The sequence below is a fragment of the Mastigoproctus giganteus genome, chromosome 10, assembly GCF_048544385.1.
Source record: "Mastigoproctus giganteus isolate SK-2022 chromosome 10, ASM4854438v1, whole genome shotgun sequence".
NCBI classification, from domain to species: Eukaryota; Metazoa; Arthropoda; class Arachnida; order Uropygi; family Thelyphonidae; genus Mastigoproctus; species Mastigoproctus giganteus.
The window spans coordinates 133,199,172-133,219,631 of NC_143584.1; the positions used below are offsets into that span (position 1 = coordinate 133,199,172).

General features: G+C 36.9%; 1 protein-coding gene across 6 annotated transcripts in view; it reads right to left on the bottom strand.

Moving 5' to 3' along the window:
• LOC150079291 (intermembrane lipid transfer protein VPS13D-like) overlaps nt 1-20,460 on the bottom strand; it is a 1,618,665-nt gene that overhangs the window by 1,594,835 nt on the left and 3,370 nt on the right. For 5 of the 6 annotated variants that reach the window (XM_090383928.1, XM_090383929.1, XM_090383926.1 and 2 more), the window contains exon 2: nt 1,211-1,280. The exons of the other annotated variant lie outside the window; for it this stretch is intronic. The gene's annotated coding sequence lies outside the window, so the exon portion shown is untranslated. The remainder of the gene's footprint in view (nt 1-1,210; nt 1,281-20,460) is intronic. 6 annotated transcript variants of the gene reach the window in all.

Below are 20,460 nucleotides of genomic sequence, written 5' to 3' on the forward strand. Positions count from 1 at the left end.
AATATTTTATTACGTAATAGTCGTAATAAAATACTTACGTATTTTATTACAATTATTTATTGTGTTTGGTAATGATTTGGTTACAAATGTGTGTTCAATCTTGGGTGGTCGGCACCTATTTTTCCTATTGGGGTTATTTATATTGCACGAGGCTTTCTAGGAACACAACTATCATGCTATACAAGGACTCATTGTACTACAAAGGTACGTATATAATTTAATAATTATTTTAAGTGGTAGACTCACAGCAGGATTAAGGTTTTTGAACCAGGGGCTTCCCAATATTATTCGGTGCTCCTGGACCAAAATTTTACAAAAAATATCATAATGAAAAATCAGTTAGGAAAATAATTGAAACATTTTTGGTATCTATGTAATTTCATCCCAAATTTAATAAAGAACGTTTTGGATTATGGACCCTACCAGCCAGGAATCAAAGATCAGTATTTTAAATTTGATAACTTTTCAAGAAGACATTATTTTTACAATGATAACATTATGAAAAGCAGAGTGTACCCTGAATGCCAGAAAAATGTTTTATTTTATGCGAAAACATCTATGGCAGCACTAGAGTAAAAAACTGTTTAAATTTTTGAACGATTTGATCGAAACTTGCTTACTTACACTACTTAAAAGACTGAACAAAATCTTGCATTTTATTTTTGCATAATATTACTACCTGCTTTCTGGCATAATGTTCTGCTTTTATTCTTGCAAAATATCATCGCGAAATCTTATCATCACAATTGTAAAACATTTAAATTTTTGAACGATATAAATAATAAACACTACAATAAAACATGGTCAGACATAAATAACAGTGGATTTACAAATTTTAAAAAAATGACAGATAAACAAAAACAACGTGAGAAATCAGAGATTCACAAAAAAAGCATTTAAAAAATGTGTATGGTCAAATTAAGACCGAAAAACCCAAAGTTCTGTAATAAATTTAGTACAATGGGAAAAAAGAAATCAAATTGCAACTGATAGGCGTATATAGTATGCTCTCTTTTAAATTGTGTGCTTTTTTTTACAAGTCAATGTTTGCCGTTAAGGAGAAATTATGAACATGGAGGAAAATCTACAAGTAGGGAAAATGAAGGACATTTCTTAGAACTAGTAAAATTTCTATTTCTAAAATTTCTAAAACTATTATGATACAGATCTTGCAAATCATTTGTAACAGTGTAAATGCAATGAAACATACCGTATTTCTTCGATTCTAAGATGCCATTGATTGTAAGACGCACCTTAATTTCAGGAAAAAAGCTTTGATTCTAAGAAAAAAATAAATAATAAATAAATCTAACAAATATTTTTATTAAAATTGAATTCAATTTACTAACAACAATAATACCAGTATTTATCAGTAGGTATGTTATTCGTCACTTCCTTCTGAATCTTCTGAGCCATCGATATCTGCATCTGAATCAATATCAGAGTCTACTTCACATTCAGGGGTCAGATTCTTCTGAACCGTCATTATCTTCATTATCCATCTTCTGATATATCATCTTCAATATATCATCTTCTGAGCCATCAAGAGCTTTGGTGATGCAACATTTTTTAAATGGGTGCTGACTATTCTTTCTGGGATCAGCTTCCAAGCTGTTGATACCCATTCTGCCAATTTTGATGCCAGCACTTTCTTAATTTTTCCGGAAGGTGTCACGGAAGGTTGTCGGTCAACAGCCAGAAATCGTATTCCTTTCTCAAGTAATCTTTAAATGGTTTGTTGACTGAAACATCAAGTGGTGGCTGCATTGGCTAGTCATGCCACCAGGAATCACAACCAAGTCACCACATTTTTGCATGATTTTATTTTTGACCCATTCGGACAAATGTCCATGAAATGCATCAAGTACTAGCATGCTGGGTGGGTTACGAAGACTTCTAAGACGTCTATTCCACACAACATTTAGCCAGTCTTCCATAAGCTCTGCTGACATCCATCAATTTTTTTGTGCACGCACAATAACATCTTTGGGGAAAATTTCATTCTTTGGTATGGTTTTTCGATTTAAAATTAAATATGGTGGCAACTTTCGACCATCAGAGGTGATGCATAGCATATATGCTGCTTTTCATAGCCAATGCTTATAATCTTGATTTCTTTAGCACCTTTGCCATTGACGGTGTAATTGTGAGGCATATCAAAGAAGACCGGGGTTTCATCAGGATTTCCAATTTGACTAAACTCAGTTTCTTTTTTTCCTTAATTTCATCACCTATTGCTGAAAGTTAATCAGCTTCTGTTGAAAGTCTGAAGGAATTTTTTGACAGATTGATGTTTGGCACCTATAATAATCCTATAACAAAAATCCACTACGACGCATGAATCTGTCGCACCAGCCACGACTGCCTTTAAAAATTAATTTCTCTATTCCAAGGGACTTGGCAATTTCTCCAGCTTTCAATTGCATGGATAATCCTTTTGTGCATGTCTCCATTACAAAACATATCACAGCTTCAACGACTTGTGGAAATCTTCCTTTCTTAGGCCCTGTAAAGCACTTGGTTGTTGCTTTGAATGAAAATATGGAATTGCAATCATTTCTCCAATGATAAACATTTACTTCACTAATGTCAAAATGTCAACCCGCAGCTCTATTTCCATGTTCTTTTGCATGCACAACTTTTCGTTTCAATGCGGCTTTGTAGTGCAATAAGGGATCAAAATGAACGAAATACAGTAACTCCACTTACTTTCGTTTGTATTGTACTTTCGAAGATACAAACAAAACTTCCTAGTTTTCGCTGAGTGAGCTCCACTATAATGAAATAACGGTGGCCTCGCATTTCGAAAGCCTGTGAAATCACTCACGCCACTTTTTTCTCCATTGGAATTGGAGAATGCGATAACGGTCAAACTTGGAGACGGGGTTTCCATGTAAAAACGAAACGTGTGGCGCTGTGCAAAGTGCGGAAAAATTCAAAAAAAAAAAACTGCGATTGTAAGACGCCATCGATTCTAAGATACACCCCATTTATAGGGGGAAAAAGTGCATCTTAGAATCAAAGAAATACAGCATGTAAGCCACCAAAATCCAAAACGATTTCATTTAATTGTTAGGACAAGAAAAATTTTAACGTTGATTATTGCTGAAATTAAAAACGCAAAATATTACAGTTCAACTGTAGACTCCGCATTAGATATATCTAGATTGGACCAATTTTCTCTTTCATAAGATATATTGGTCCTACAGATTCAGTTACAGAGCAATTAATAAAATTTGACTCTTCCCAGTTCGCACATTGAGAATTTTTACAATTTAGTACAGAAATCATTAAATGATTTAGGCTTAGATTTAAGACTGTAGAGGCTAAGATTTTGCTCCATCATATCCTTCCAGGCAACGGAATCAGTCTTCAAAATAGGATAAAAAACATAGTACCGACGGCTGTGTATATTCATTGTTGTAGGCATAACTTAAATTTAATTGTTACTGAATCCGTGCAAAGTTGCATCAAAGCCAAAAATTTTTTTGCCACAGTCGAGGCCATTTATACTTTTATAAACAGCACCCTGCCTCGTTTGAAAATACTGAAGTAGGAACAAGAGCTTTGCAATAGTATGTCTTACTTTTTAACACTGAAACGACTTTCAGAAACACAGTGGTCTAGCAGGATATCTAGCTTTATCGTAGCAAAAGAAAACTTACGGGCAATTTACAGTTACACGTTGTGTAAATAGAGAAATTGACTTACCAGAAAAAGCAATGGTTTTGGGGTGCAGAATACTATCACACATGGATACATTTGAATTTTACATATTATTATCAATGTGGATATTAATTATAAACACAACTAATGCTTTATCAAAATTTTCAGTCTCCATCAATAAATTTATACATTGCTGACGCTCTTATATCTTCCTGCCGAAAATCAATGAGCAATCTTAGATGGGACGAAAAATTCACAAATAATTTAGAGGAATCAAAACAAATTGCAGCATTATGCAATATAACTCCTGAGTTTCAGCAATTTAGAGTAAGAACAAAAAACTGTTTTTGTTCAATAAGGGATCCCACTGAAAATTTTAAAATTGAAACATGTCATTCTGGAAACATTAATACCGACAGATTTAAAATTTTCAGGTCATCAAAAAGAATGTTTGAGATTTTAAATCCCAAAAATTTTTCTACTAAAAGACATGTTTCGAATAATGAAATAAATTGTCTATCACTGCTTACTGATTTTCACAGATGTGACGTAATAACAAATGTCGATGATGTTCTCGCCAAATTTAAATCTTAAGTCATTTACTTTAGATTATTCTGAAATGGAAAAAATAAAATTAGATGATATAATTGCATTTATGTTGGCAAATAATTTAGATGTAGCGTATAATAATTTATTAATATTATAAAAAATTTTCTAACAATCCCTGTTACGAGTGCTTGAGCAGAAAGAAGTTTCATCAGATTGAAACTGATTAAAAATTAATACAGTTCTGGAAAAGTTCTAAATTATGAAAAAAATTATGTAAAAAATTAAAAAATTTTTTATTTAAAATTTTCTTTTTTTTTATTTTTTTTTATGAAAACGCCAAACACTAGAGGTATTAGAACCTATAGTACATGGTACCATGCTTCAGTTGGAGGTTGACAAAAGACGAAAGAAGATATTTGTTGATATTAGACTTGAACTTCTGTAGACTGTAATTTTCAGGAAATAAGTACGAAGGAAGGTTGTTCCAAAAAAACAGCAGTTGAATGAATAAACGAAGAAGATGAAAAGTTGGTTCTGTGAGTTTGAAGTTGGACAGTAAATGGATGTTGGCTGGTGGTGGCACGTGTTCGGAATGTTTTGAAAGAGAGAGCGGGAATAATAGAAGCCAATTCAGAAGAACAGTGCCCATGGAAGTATCTGTAGAAAACGCAAGCAGCAGAAACAGTACGTCTAGGAGCAAGTGGAGAGACTCTGTTAGAGATGAGTCATTAATTAACCTAACTGCCCTCTTCTGAATGGAATCAAGAAGCCTGAGAGAGGTTTTGGGGGCACCACCCCAGATGTGGTAACAATATTCCATGGTAGGGCGGATTTGCAATTTATACAGAGTGAGCAGATGTTTGGAAGAAAAGTAACGCCAAGAGCGAAAGAGAAAACCAAGTTTTTTAGATGCAGAGGAAGCAATATTTGTAATGTGCTTGTGCCAAGAGAGATTAGAAGTCAGGGTAATTACCAAAAGAGATATATCATCTTGCCTAGAAATCAGAGTGTCACCAAAGACAAGCATAGGAGCAGAAGAATCCTTTTTGTGAGATATAAGACAAGACAGAGTTTTAGAAAGATTGAAATCAACTAAGTTGTCTTTGCGCCACTGGAGAATTACCTGGAGATCGACATTTAAGGAATTGATAGCAGATATTTGAGAAGTTGAAACTGACTGAGCAGTACAAGGTTTCTCAAAATGGAAAGTGAAAAGCAATGTTCTGTCATCAGCAAAACTATAGATAGGATTTCCAGTCAATGGAACAAGATCATTAATATACAAGAGGAAAAGAATGGGGGGAAAGAACCGAACCTTGGGGGAAACCAGCATTAGTGGAGAAGTTAGAAGACAAAGAGCCATCTATCATCACCCTCAGTAAGCGATCAGAGAGAAACTGGATAATCAATTACAAAAAACAGTTGGCAAACCATAAAATGGAAGCTTGTTTAGAAGACCTTTATGCCAAACACGATCAAAAGCCTTTGAGATGTCAAGAGCAACTGCTTGTTTCACAGAATTTTTTCAATGAATTTGTCCATAAATGGTTAACTCTAGAATATCAAGAGTGTATCGACAATGACAGAATCCATACTGGCGATTGTCAATCAAACGGAAGTTTTCTAGGTATTTTAAGAGTTGGCGGTTAATTGATTTCACCATTACTTTAGAAAGAGTAGAAGTAATTGCAATGGGACGATAATTGGATGGAAGGGATTTGTCACCCTTTTTTAGGAACTGGCTGGATGTGAGCAAATTTCCAAGAAGAAGGAAAAATACTTTTGGAATAAGAAAGTGAAAAAAATGCGGCAAAGAACAGGAGTAAGTCCAGGAGCACAGGTTTTGAGAACAAGTGGAGAAATACCATCAGGACCTGGAGCTTTCTTAATATCAAGATTTGTCAAAATCCTTCTGACATCCTTTTGACGGAAGACCACAGGAGGCACTGAATGGAGTGTGTTAGAAATGGTGGGAGGTGTTTTACCAAGATCATTAAAACACGAGTTGGAAGAAAAATAGGATGCTAGCAGGTCAGCTTTATCCTTGGCTGAAGTGACAACAGAACCATCTGGTTTTGACAGATGGTGGGAGCAGAGATGGGCAAAAGTTGCGGTCAATAGCTTTGGCAAGGGAACAGAATGCTCAGCTACCATTAGGGCAAGAAGAAAGTTTTCTACTCTTAGCCTATTCAAACTCTAGTTTGGACTGATTAATAACTGCTTTACAACTGTTGCGAGCTTTGGTGTAGGCAAAAAATGAAACTGGAGAATTGGAAACAAGCCAATTATGATATGCAATGTTCTTCACTTGAACAGCCTTAGCAAATTTATGGGAAAACCAAGGTTTAGATAAAGAACAAGATTTTAAAGTAGAGTGTAGAATAAAGGATTCCATTCCTACAAGAATAATTTCACTGACACGATCTGAGCAAACATTGATATCAGAAGTTTTGAAACAGTAATCCGACCAAGGAAAAAAAGAAAAGAAATCTTGCAGATCATCCCATTTTGCATTCTTGTAATGCCAAACAACACGAGATTGGAAATAGCCATGAGATAAAGGCTCCATTGGGGAAGAGACAATCACCAAGTTGTGATCTGAGGTGCCTAAAGGACCACTCACTTCAACCGTGTACTTAGAAGGGTTGTTTGTGAGAAAAAGATCAAGCGTGTTGGCTGTATGGTTAGGATTGTCCGGTATTTTTGTAAGTAAATGAACAATCTGTGCAAGGTCATTAGTAATTGCAAAAGCCCCAACATCTCGACCAGCTGGGTCGGTGTGACTAGAAAACAGAAGCCAGCTGGAGTGGTGAACATTAAAATCATCAAGGAAAATGACCTCACTGTTAAGAAAGTTGGACTGCAGAAAGTCAAGTTGCAAAGATAGGAAGTCAAAGAGCATCCAAGTGATTAGTGGAGTTGAGAGAACGGTAGAAATAACAGATGAATTTGACAGAATGAGGTAGAAAGATTTTAAGCCAGAGAAGATCGAAGAGAGGAGATTCTAAAATACCAAGCCTCTGACAGGGAATATTGGAACGGACACATGCAAAAGTACCAGCTTTGAGGTGAAAGGAATCATACAGCGAATAGTCTGGGCAACTAAGATGAGCAGCGGTTGAATCAACCGATAACTGAGATTCTGTCAGAAAAAGTACATAGGAAGTGTTTGAACTAGGAAGTGTTTGGGAGGTTTAGATATTTTTGCAGATAAGCTTACTCTATTAGTTTGACAATTCTTGATGTATTCAATAGCAAGAAAAAGTGGTAGGGACATGCTGTATGAAGTAATGAAATTTTTGGATATGGTGTACACGTGGTAAGAATATACCCAGATCCTTGACATAGCATGACAAACAATGCCCCTCGCATACACACTACTCAGACCCCTCCAGTCACTGTCTGGCAGAGTAGAGTAGCGGTAGCAAGATTATACACTAGATGTTTCGGAAGCCTCCTAAAGAGTTACCAATAGGTTCAGTCTAGTGTACTAACTAGCGGCCGGCCTGCAAATGCCGTTTTAGAGCTATACCCTCGAAATGTAAGGAAGATTGTATCTTGCCTTGATGTTCAACATAACCTCAAAATTCATTGGTCATACTGCATGGTGGAACAGATGGGGAAGGGTTGACCAGAATTTAGCTCTGGAGACTAAACATGGGTTATTGTTTTTTTTTCCTGTAATATTTTATTTATGTATCATTTTTACAGTTTCTGCACATCTATTCTACAACTTTCTGTTAAGGCAAATTTCCGCACATCTATTCTACAACTGTCTTTCCTCAATTTCAGTTTATGGCTCATCACGTTCGAAATCTAAGCAAGAGGAATAATCCCATCAGAATTCAGCGTGCTCAACCCATTCCAGGCCTTATACACCTCAATCAGATTATCTCGCAGGTGCCTAGTCTCCAGATGCTACAATATGCAGAAATTAAGCCTTTCTTGGTAAGAGCACCCCACTGTTCCTCTCACCAGTCTGGTTGCCCTTCTCTGTACTCATTCTAACAACTCTACATCCATCCTAAAATGAGGCCTCCAGACCTGAACACAGTACTCAAGGTATGGCCTGACCATTGCCTTATACAAAAGGATTACCATCTCCTTATCGCTGCTAGCAAAATTCCTGCATATCACCGACAAGACCCCCATGACTTGCTCTGGCAGCCTGTCTGCACTGCTCAGAAAACTTCACATCTGTGTAATTACCCGTAGATCTTTCTCATTCTCCACTACCCTGAGTGTAGTACCACACAGTTGTTACATTTCTCTAGGGTTACTGCTACCACATGCAGTACAGTCGGTCCTCGTATAACACGTGTTTACATTACACGAATTCGATCATACACGATTTATAAATAGGGGAACGTTATCTTATATAACACGAATTATAAGTTTATAACAGATTCCACTAGCAGAAACGAAACTGGAAATTGTTTTTATTGTTTTATGGTAGTAACCCCCAGAAATGTGCTTTAGTAAAATTTGGGGTGTTAATAGTGTATCTCGGCTTTACGGTGTTGTTTATTTAGTTGCTACACGCGCGCAGCTTTGTTTATGTGTATTAAGCATGCCTCCTCGTTTTGTAATTGCGCTTTATTCCCTAAAAATTTGTGAAATACTTAAAAGGTGTGAAAAGGAAGCGTCCTGGCGAAGACACTGCAGATTCAGAGAGAGAAAAAAAAAAGCAATATTGATAAACAGAGGCGGACTGGGCCAAAAATTCTTACCCGGGAAAATTTATAGTGGCCTCATACTACGGTTTATGGCCAAAATCACACCGGCCTCCGGCCCACCGGGATTTCCCAGGTAAGGCTTATGGCCAGTCCGCCTCTGTCGATAGAGAAAAAAAATATGAAATTGTGAAACGCTTTGAGCGAAATGAAAGACCATGTGATATTGCACGTGCTACAGACCTAAATGAGGTAATGCCGAGAATTACAAAGAGTGCGGAGAAAATAAAAACAACTTTCATAGCGGGAACAACTCAAAGTGTAATTAAAATCCATTAGATTAAGACACAAAGAATTGGAAGAGATGGAACGGCTCTCATCTGTTTGGATAGAAAATCAAACAAAAAAACAAGTTTGCTTACGATAGAAGCAAAAGCATTAGCAATATTTTATTACGTAACAGTCGTAATAAAATATGTAAGTATTATAAAATACGTAAGTATTTTATTACGACTATTTTATTTAATATAATAAATTTTTACGAATAAAATACGTGTTTTATTCGTAAAAAATACTTTTTAGTATTAAAAATACTAAAAATACTTTATTATAATATAATAAATAATATAATATAATAATATAATAAATAATAATAAATATTTATTTTTTATTATATTATAATAAAAAAATATATTATATTTTTTATTACGTATTTTAATCGTTATAAAATACGTAAGTATTTTATAACGATTAAAATTCCCCGATTATTTATTGTGTTTGGTAATGTTTTGGTTCCAAATGTGTGTTCAATCTTGGGTGGTCGGCACCTAACCCCACTTTTCCCATACGGCCTGTTGTTTATATTGCACGATTTTGCATTGCACGAGGGTTTCTAGGAACACAACTATCGTGCTATACGAGGACAGACTGTACTTTGTATTTCTCAATGTTAACGTTCAGTTGCCACTTCTCAGCCAATTTGCCCAACTTTTCTAGATCCTGTTGTAGTAATATACTGTCATTACTGTCATTAACAACCCTACCAACCTTTACATCATCTGGAAACTAGGACATTAAGCTTGATATACCCTCATCAATATCATTGAAAGATATACAAAACAACAATAGGCCCAGCACAGAACAGTGGTGGACTCCACTAATAACATTAGTCCAAGAAGAACAGTGTCCATTGATTACCACTCTCTGTCTTCTCCCACTCAACTATACTTTTATCTATTGTAGCAACATGCCCTTAATACCATACTGTATGAAGTAATGAAATTTTTGGATAGGGTGTACTCCAATTTGTTCAGTAGTCTTCCATGTGCAACAGTGTCAAAAGCTTTCCTGAAATCCAAGTATATGATATCAAAATAGAAAGTGGTGAAATGGGAGCGTTTTTTTTTTTTTTTTTTGGCTGATGCTGCATAAGCTCGCTTTCTTGCATCATATGCCTCTACTAATGCTAAATTATTTTTTTACACCCGTTCCTTTGTGACCTCATCCTCATCCAATCAAATTAGGCAGACATGACTTCCCCTTAACAAAGCCATGCTATGTCTAAATTATTAGTGCAGTCTTGTCTAAATGATCAAGCCATGCTCCTTTAACCATGACTATTATTTCCCTGGGACAGAAGTTAAAATAACAGGTCTGTAATTACTCATGTCAGCCTTTGATCCCCCTTTGTGAATTGGAGATAAATTTGCACATGTCCAGTCTGAGGAGACCTCCCCTGAGTCCAAGGATGATCTAATAATTATGGCTAAGGGTTTGCTTATTTCCTTTGCTGCCTCCTTCAATACAATTGGATAGATCCCGTCCACCCCAGGTGCCTTTCTTATGTTCAACAATTTCTCCTCCACTTTGCTCTCACTTTTACAAAATCATTTAGCTCCCTGTTACAGTTTAATAAACTTCTGTCCTCCACTTCCCTACAGAATTCCTCATGTGTGAATATAGATGCAAAATACTCATTCAGTTTGTCAGCCATTTGAGTAGGATCATTAACAGTCGAACCATGGATATCAAGTGGACCAACCTGATTCACCCTCTTCATTCTAGAGTTCATATAAGTAAAGAAGTATTTCTTAATCTCTTGATAATAACAATCTAGGTTTCTGTGTCACCATATTAATTATCAGGTGACACAGGTTTCTGTGTCACCTGATAATTAATATGCATCCCATGCATTGTTCTTTTCTGACAAGACTCGTTAGTTCATCTGACATCCATTTGGGTCTAAATTTGAACAGTATTTCTTAGTTGGCATGAAAAGCCTAGTAGCTTCCAAAATTAATTCCTTGAATGCTTCCCATTTAGAATTGGTTGTTGGTAACATCATCAGTTCGTCCCACTGTACAGAACTTAAAAACTGTCTGAGACCACTGTAGTCATCTTTAAGAAAGCAAAACCCTTCCCTTTACCCCTGTTAATAGTTACATCTTTAAGTAAATCCCACATCAGGACAGTCTGATCACTGCCACCTAGTGATTCCTTTATCTGCAAATTCTTAATTACAATAAAAATAGCAGTGAATTCACCCTAATTTTTCCGTAATAAAACTACGAAAGTAGCATGAATAGCATCAATTTAATTGCATCTCATATTGTGACTATTCCTTCATAATGAGTTACCATGTATTGCACTACTTTGAATAAGAAAAGCTTCACCAATAGAGAAGACTATTGTTACTTATTCTCAGTGGATACCACCACCCAGATGGCACCATTTCAAGGCTAGTTGGCCTATCATCGGTGGCACTGCAATCATGTCAACCCAGTTGTGAAGTATAATTCCACAATATGAGAGATTCCACAAAATAGTAGTAATACTGATAAACTAAACACTACAAGGCGTAATACATTACGGATTGGTAATACACAATAAAAATAGCAGTGAATTCATTAGCATTAGTAGAGACATTTGATGCAAGAAAGCAAGCTTATGCAGCATCAGCCAAAAAAAAAAAAAAAAAAAAAACCACTTTAACTTCACCCCTCTGTTTGTTCAAAATACCTGTCCAGCTGAGCCTTAAACTTATTTAGGCTATCAACTTCCACGACAAGGGATGGAAATCTGTTCCACCAACCAACCACTCGCTGGCTAAAGGCAAATTTCCGCACGTCTATCCTACATCTGTCTTTCCTCAATTTGAATTTATGCCCTCTCAGGTGATTATTCTGAGCGAGAGGAAGAATCCCATCAGCATGAGCATGCTCAAACCATTCAATGCTTTATACACCTCTATCAGATCACCTCGCTGGTGCCTAGTCTCCAGACACTGTAATTTGCAAAACTTAAGCCTTTCTTCGTAAGAGCACCCCTTTGTTCCATTCACTAATCTTGTTGCCCTTCTCTGTACTCGTTCCAGCAGGTCTACATCCTTCTTGAAATGAGGCCTTCAGACCTGTATACAGTACTCTAGGTGTGGCCTGCACATTGCCTTATACAAGGGAATAATCACCTCCTTATCCCTGCCAGAAACATTCCTATATATCATTGACAATACACCATGAGCTACTCTTGCAGCCCGTCTGTGCTCAGTGAACTTCATATCTGCCTGCACAACCACCCCCAGGTCCCTTTCATTCTCTACCACTGTCAGAATAGTACCACAGAGTTGATACGTTGCACTGGGGTTGCGGTTTCCCATGTGCAGTACTTTACATTTATCAATGTTAAACTTCATTTGCCACCTCTCAGCCCATCTGCTCAACCTTTCCGGATCCTGTTGCCGCAGCAGCATAGTGTCAGTAGTGCCCTTGACAACCCAGCCTACCTTGTTATCGTCTGCAAACTTGGACATTAAGCTTGATATACCATCATCAATATCATTTATGAATACAGAAAACAATAATGGACCCAACACTGAGCCCTGAGGGACTCCACTAATAACATTAGTCCACGATGAGCAGTGTCCATTGATTACCACTCTCTGTCTTCTCCCCCTCAGCCACCCTTTTATCCACAGCAGCAATTTGCCTCCAATGTCACACTGCTCCAATTTGTGCAGCAGTCTTCCATGTGCAACAGTATCAAAAGCCTTTCTAAGATCCAAGTATATAATATCAAAGTTATTCCCTGCATCCAGTTCCTTTGTGACTGCATCATAGTATCCAATCAAATTGGTCAGGCAAGACTTCCCCTTAACAAAACCATGCTGTGTCCGAGCTATAACTGAAGTCTTGTTTAAATGATCCTGCAGTGCTTCTTTAACTAGTGCCTCCATTAATTTTCCTGGAACAGAAGTTAAACTCACAGGTCTATAATTGCTTGTGTCTGCCTTTGATCCTCCTTTGTAAATTGGGGTCACATTTGCACATCTCCAGTCTGCGGGTACCTCCCCTGAGTCCAAGGAAGCTCTCATAATTATGGCTAAGGGTTTGCTTACTTCCTCTGCTGCCTCCTTTAATATAACTGGATAGATCCCATCCACCCCAGGTGCCTTTCTTGTGTTTATCTTCAACAGTTTCTCCTCCATTTTACTCTCAGTTATTAAAGATTCTCTAGCTTACTGCTAGAGTTGAATACACCCCTGGCTTTCCCCTCGCTAAATAACTCCTCATGTGTGAATGTCGATGCAAAATATTCATTTAGTTTGTTAGCTACCTGAGCAGGATCATCAACAGCTGACCCATCGATATCAAGTGGACCAATCTGATTCATCCCCTTCCTTCTAGAGTTTACATAAGTAAAGAACTCTTTGCTGTTTTTCTTTGCATTTTCACCATAATTTAGCCATAATAAAACTACGAAAGTAGTATGAATGGCATCGATTAATTGTATCTCTTATTGTGACTATTCCTTTACAAGTTACAATGTATTGCACTGCTTTGAATAAGTAATGCTTTACCTAGAAAAGACTATTGTTACTTAATGTGAAGGAATAGTCACAACATAAGATACAATTAAATCGGTGATTATCCTTTTGTAAAAAGGTCAGGACACACTTTGATTACTGCATACAGGTCTGGAGGCCTCATTTTAGGTAAGATGTATAGCTGCTAACAAGCACAGAGAAGGGCAACAAGGTTGGCGAGTGGAATAAAAGGTCGCTGTTACCAAGAGAGAGACTTAAGTTCTGCAAATTACAGCATCTGGAGACTGGGCACTTGCAAGGTGATCTAATTGAGGTGTATAAGGCCTTGAATGGTTTGAGCCAGCTCAATGCTAATGAGATTCTTCCTCTTGCTCAGATTACTAACCTGAGGGGACATAAATCCAAATTGAGGAAAGACAGTTGTAGAATTGATGTGCGGAAACTCAAAACTAGTCAGAACAAATTTCCATCTGTTGTAGTGGACAACAACTTAAATAAGTTCAAGGCAGAACTAGAAAAACATTTGGGGGTGACTGGATGGGTGAAATGGGAGATTTTTTTTTTTTTTTTTGGCTGATGCTATATAACCTTGCTTTTTTGCATCTTATGCCTCTACTAATGCTAACACTAAATCTATTAACAGCCAACTCTTAAGAGCTATACTACATGAGCGCTTGAAGCACAGCATCAGCAACGCCTTCCAACACCCAGTTTTACAGGAAGCAGAAGCATGCAAACCAGACGGGCTCTTTGAATGCCCCATTGGACGACATTAGCTGGTGTTGAATGCCTGCCAATGCCGTTGGAAGGTTACAAGTGCGAATGCCTTGGCATATGCATAGCCCGAGGAGATATTCTCTCCATGCATGGGGGTCGTTGGCCTTAATTGGTTTGTTTATTATACTTTGGGGAAGACGATGTTTGACGCAGAGGAGTTTATTTATGAGGTGGAAAGGAGGCCTCCTTGTACAACACATTAAGACTACTCCAACAAAGAAATAAAGGCAAAGTGTTGTACTGAAATTAGAAATAAATGTTTTTGAAATGGGATGAACTATGTAATGATGAGAAGAATCAGAAAGCTCAGTTCTGAACCTTATATTTATTGTAAATATTACTTCTGTTTTAGTACTGTTTCTTTAGTTACCGAAATACAAATTTGTTCACTTGCAGAGACAATTTATTGGTAGATTCCTCTGGTTGTCTGTGTGTATGGAATCATGAATATATATAATTTAAGTTACTAAAGAACCTTATTATTATTAAATAAGATCAAAACAGTAATCGGAAAACTGCTGAAGAATATCCACTGTAACAGTAAAACTAATATCAGCATTAACAAAAAAGAATCACGTGCGGTCTCTCTTTCTTCTTCCAAAACGAATTTGGAACCTTTTGTTTCAAACATAACTTCAGAGTCTCTTTTTTAAAAAGTATTGTGAAAGCAATGAAAGAACGCAGTAAGCTGCAAAGTACAGGGTCGTTGCCAGCGTGATGGGGGAAAATGCACGTAACTGTTTCTTGGCATAAAAAGCATGGCTGAAAGATTTGCAATGGATTGTTTTTGAAAAATGAAAAGATCATACTTCCTTTCTTCAATGTGTATTGCATCTACTAATACAAAATCGAGAAAATTCATCTATTGGAAGCCCCACTGGAAACAGAAAAAAACTGGTGTAAAACTGATAACACAGCAATGCGCATTTGATAAAAAGAAAAGTTTTCTTTATTGTACAGTGTGAGTAGATGAGAATGTTTTCTGCTTCAAATGGATGGAAAGTACTTGTCAATATTCCATCTGGAAATAATGTCAAGTGTTGGGAAGACAGTAACAACAGGAGTTTTATTCTGAAAAGTCCCGTGCAGTAAAATCAAATGGAAAGTTACCCTTTATGTTACCAAAAGTAATTCTGCAAGACACCAAGTCTTACAAATACCTTAATCTCTGAATAAGAATAGCAGGTAGGAATAAAATAATTTTACAGACAAAGAAAACAACATTTCAGAAATATTTTAATTAGTGGGAGTTGGCCTGTCGGTACAGCACATAAAGCATATATGTAAACATCAGTATTGATTTCCACATCACAGTATCATATTTTGTGTTTTTTCCCACTAATTAACATTAGAAGTCCATCAAAATTCTGTATCAACATTCTGTAAAATAAAAAACTACTCAGGAGACTTCCTGTATGTTTCAAACATAATATATAAAACTATCCTGATTTTAACCTATTTGAATTTTCTGGAGGAAGCCACCATCGTCATTTTCTCTTTCTACTTGCAATCAACAATATACATAAATGCACAATACATCCAACTTGAACAAAATCCATCTTGAAACTGGGAATAGAAAAAGTGAGTCGCTGGTGATATCCAATGAAACTGTAGGAGTGCTCCACCTAGTTTGAAACAATCTGACAGGAGCAGTACATGTAGTTTGCTACTTTTGAGTTCACGGCAGCAGCTGATACTCATGCTTCAAGTGCTCATCTAGTATAGCCTATCTAGAAAGCTTCCATCTGATCAATGATCGCCATTATGGATTCTGTCATTGTCAATCCACTGGCGATATTCTGGCTTATATTACCCATATATGGAAAAATTCAATGTAAAAGTTTAGTGAAACTGGAGCAGTTGCCCTTGACATTTAAAAGACTTTTGATAATGTTTGGCATAACAGACTTCTAAATAAGCTTCCATCCTATGGTTTTCCAAATATATGTTTTGTAAATGGGTATCCAGTTTTGTCTCTGACCGATCACTGCAGTAATGGTAGATGGCACTCTGTCTTCTAAGTTCTAACTAACGAGAATGTTCCCGAAGGTTCATTTCTTTCTCCCACTCTTTTCTTCTTGTATATTAATGACATGCTTCCATTAATTGTAAATCCTAACCATAATTTTGTTGATAATAGAACAGTGTATTCCATCTTCCAATCTGAGAAACCTTGCCCTCACAAACAGCTTCAACCCACTACCAATTCCTTAAATGCTGATCTGCAGGTAATTCTCCGTTGGGATGCAGATAGCTTAGTAGATTTCAATCCTTCTAAAACTGATTTTTCTTTCTTTCTTATATCTTGCAAAAAGGATTCTTATAGTCCTATGCTTATCTTCAATAACTGATTTCTAGACAAAATCAAATATCTTTATAGGGAATTACTCTGACTACTAATCTCTCTTGGCATAAGCACATTACAAATATTACTTTCTCTGCATCTAAAAAAAACTATTTTCTCTTCCCCCTCTCAGTGTTACTTTTCTTCCAAACAGCTGATCACTCTGTACAAATTGCAAATCCACCCTACCACAGAATATTGTTCTCACATCTGGGGCGGTGCCCCCAAAATCTCTTTCAGGCTTCTAGATCCCATTCAAAAGAGGGCAATTAAGTAAAATAATGACTCATTTCTAACAAAGTCTCGCCACTCAACTGACGATTCTTTTCTTTGCACACAATGTAAGGAGTGTACCAATCTTAAATTGGAACTTGGTGCATTACAGGAAAAATTTCAGTCACTGAAGAAACGAGTGCTTGCCCTAGAAACAAATCTGAGAGCTCATCAGGGACCCAAATATCTCATGGCCTGACAAGTGATGTACCCCAAATTCGGATCCCAAATAAGAATAGTCAAATGCATACCACTCTGGTTGAAAGCAATCTAGTTTTATTGGGAGACTACTGGTCAGAGAAACGGGTAATATTTTTTGTAATAAAGATAGGTGGACCAGAACCACAGTGTGTTTGCCTGGATCAACAAATGATAAAGCTACACACAGATTGTCAGATTTTAAAGGGGGGGGGAGGATAAAAAGAGCATTATTATTCATGTGGGGATTAACGATATTAAATGAACAAGACCCGTCCATTTGTTGGATGAATGTAGGACAACACTGAAAAAATGCTACGAATCAGGTCAATGTGTATGTGTCTGCAATTCTGCCCAGTCATGGTAGGAGGGATTATAGGCTGAAAGCCTTGTGGATCAACTCAGGCCTTGAAAATTCTGCAAAACTCTAGGCAAGAAATTTTTATCAGCATTGCCAGCACTTGTAGGTAGAAGGAATCTATTTTGAAGATATAGTATTCATTTGAACCAAGGTGGTGCAAGGATATTTGACAGTACCATTGAGTATACCTTAAGTGTTCAGGGAAACTGCTAGAAGGGTAATATAGATCTGCATTTATCTGATGATATGGGTCAAAGTAATGCTTAGACTCACCTCAAGAATTCTTGTTTGTTGCCACAACAAGTGAAGTTGGGAAGATGTTCTGAGAGTAGCAACATTTCAAATGAGTGGGATATAAAAAAATAGGGAAAGAAGCCAAAATAATTTCAAGGGGTGTCAGGGTGGTAAACTGTAGAAGAATACTTAGTTCTTAACTCTGTCTAGTCTACAGTAATGTCGGGAATGTTTTCAATAAAATGGCTGAATTTGAGCTCCTAGTTAGGACATCTAATGCTGACATAATACAGTTAACAGAAACATGGTGCCAACCAGAAATTGAGGATGATGAGTTCAACTAAGGGATGTATAATATATTTAGGGAAGACAGGGAAAATAGGAAAGGTGGCGTCATGCTGCTTATGAAAAGCAGCCTGAGCATGAAAAGAGATTTTGCTGAGTCTAAATTCTGCCAGCATGGAATCTGTGTGGTGTCAGTTAGTTGAAAACAAAGGTATAATGAGAGTAGGAGTAATCTACAGACCAGACAATTCTGAAGAATATGATGAGAGTCTTTACTAGCAAATGGAATGGGCAAGCAAGTACAAATGTCTTATTATGGGTGACTTCAATTTGACCCAGATTGATTGGAATAAGTGGAAAGGAAACTCATCTTGGGGAAAAATTTTTCTAAATACACTAGACAATTATTATTTGTACCAACATGTCTGAGATAATACTAGGGTTGGAATATTCTTGACCACATCATTGGTCAAAAATTAGATGACATCACAGGGCTTAAAATACAAGAACCACTGGAAAGCAGTGATCAGTGGTTCTTGCAGTCATCAGTGTGGAAGATGACGAAAGACGTTCCAGCAGTTAAAGGTAAAGGCATGGGTTTTAATTTCAGAAGATGGGACTATTACAGTTTAAGGCACTATATGACATCTATTAATTGGGCAGATTGCAGAGTGAGGGCTAATACCTTTAAAGCATGGGACAGTTACAGAGTGATGAATAGTACAGCAGCCTACAACAGCTACAAGTTAATAAATTTAGAGAGGCCAAGGCTGCATATGAGAAAGCACTGGCCAAGAGAGCATAGAATGTGGACAAGGAATTTTTCCTGTATATGAATACAAGAAAGAAAAAAGTGAATCAGATTGGACACTTGTGCAGTGTCCAATCTGATTCAGGGTGTGGAAAAGTCTTAGACAACACAGCTGATGTTACAAATGAATTGAAATGGTACTTTGCATCTGTCTTTTCTGAAGAAAGAACTTGCATGCTGAGAAGAAGCTGTGCAAGTGAAGCTAAGTCAAATGAAATTGGTGATTTTGAAATTACAGATGACTGTATATTAGAAAAACTTTCAAGCATAAAGGCAAGGACTCCTGGAGGTGATGGCATATAGCCAGAAATTTTGAGAGAGGTTGCCAGGGAGTGTCTTGTACATTTAAGTTAATTATGAGGGCATCTTTGGACTTGGGAGAGATTGTATTGAATTGGAGAAGTGACAACATATCACCAATACATATAGTCAGTTCTTATTGCAAAATTGGTAACTAGAGACCAGTTAGAAACAATGATTAAGAGTGCAATTAAAGACATTTAGTTAGATATGGCACTCTGAATAACACACAACATGGTTTTGTTAAGGAAAAATAATGTTTAATTAACTTAGCAAGTTACTTTGATACAGTCACTCATGAGCTAGATACAGTGATCAATTTCGACATAGTTTATTTGGATTTTAGCAAGGAATTTGGATTTTAGCAAGAAATTTCACTAAGTCCCTCATGAAAGATTACTGATTGTATATGCTGGAACATGTTGGATTAACGAAAAAATTCTAAGATGGAAAACTGGATGGCTGAAAGGCAGAAGGCAGAGGGTTGTGATTAATCAATATTCTTCAGACTGGTTGTAAAGTCAGAAGCGGGGTCCCCAGTGATCGCATCTAGGACCACTGTTGTTTCTGATTTTAATAAACAACATTGACAATGGGGTAGAAGGCTTGATATCAAAATTTGCAGATGATGTAAAGGTTGGTAGAGTAGGTATTGATCACTGCCAAGCTACGATCCTTCAAGATGAATTGAACAGGCTGCAAGAATGGTCAGAAAAGTGACAGCTGTTTTAATGCAACAAAATGCAAAGTCATACACTTGGGGAATAGCAATCCTAAAATAAATCAGACTTTGTGAGATTGGATTAAATACAGTAGAGGACCTGGAAGGTACAATATAGGCAGATATGATGTTTACTAAGCAGTGTAAACAGGCACCAAGAAAGGCAAAGGTGTTCTATCAATAATTTATCAAACTTTATCGTGAAGAGATGTGGAAGTTATAGTACCACTGTGTAACGCAATTGTAAGACCATATTTGGAATACCGGGTTCACACATGGAGACCTCATCTGAAAAAAGACCGAGTTTCTTGAAACTGTCCAAAGACAGGCATCTCGTACGGTGAGATCAGCAATTGGGTGACCATGAGGAAAGACTCTGAATAAGTGGGTACAGAGCCTGGCAACCAGGCAACTCAAAAGTTCACCTGATTGAGATTTATAAGGCT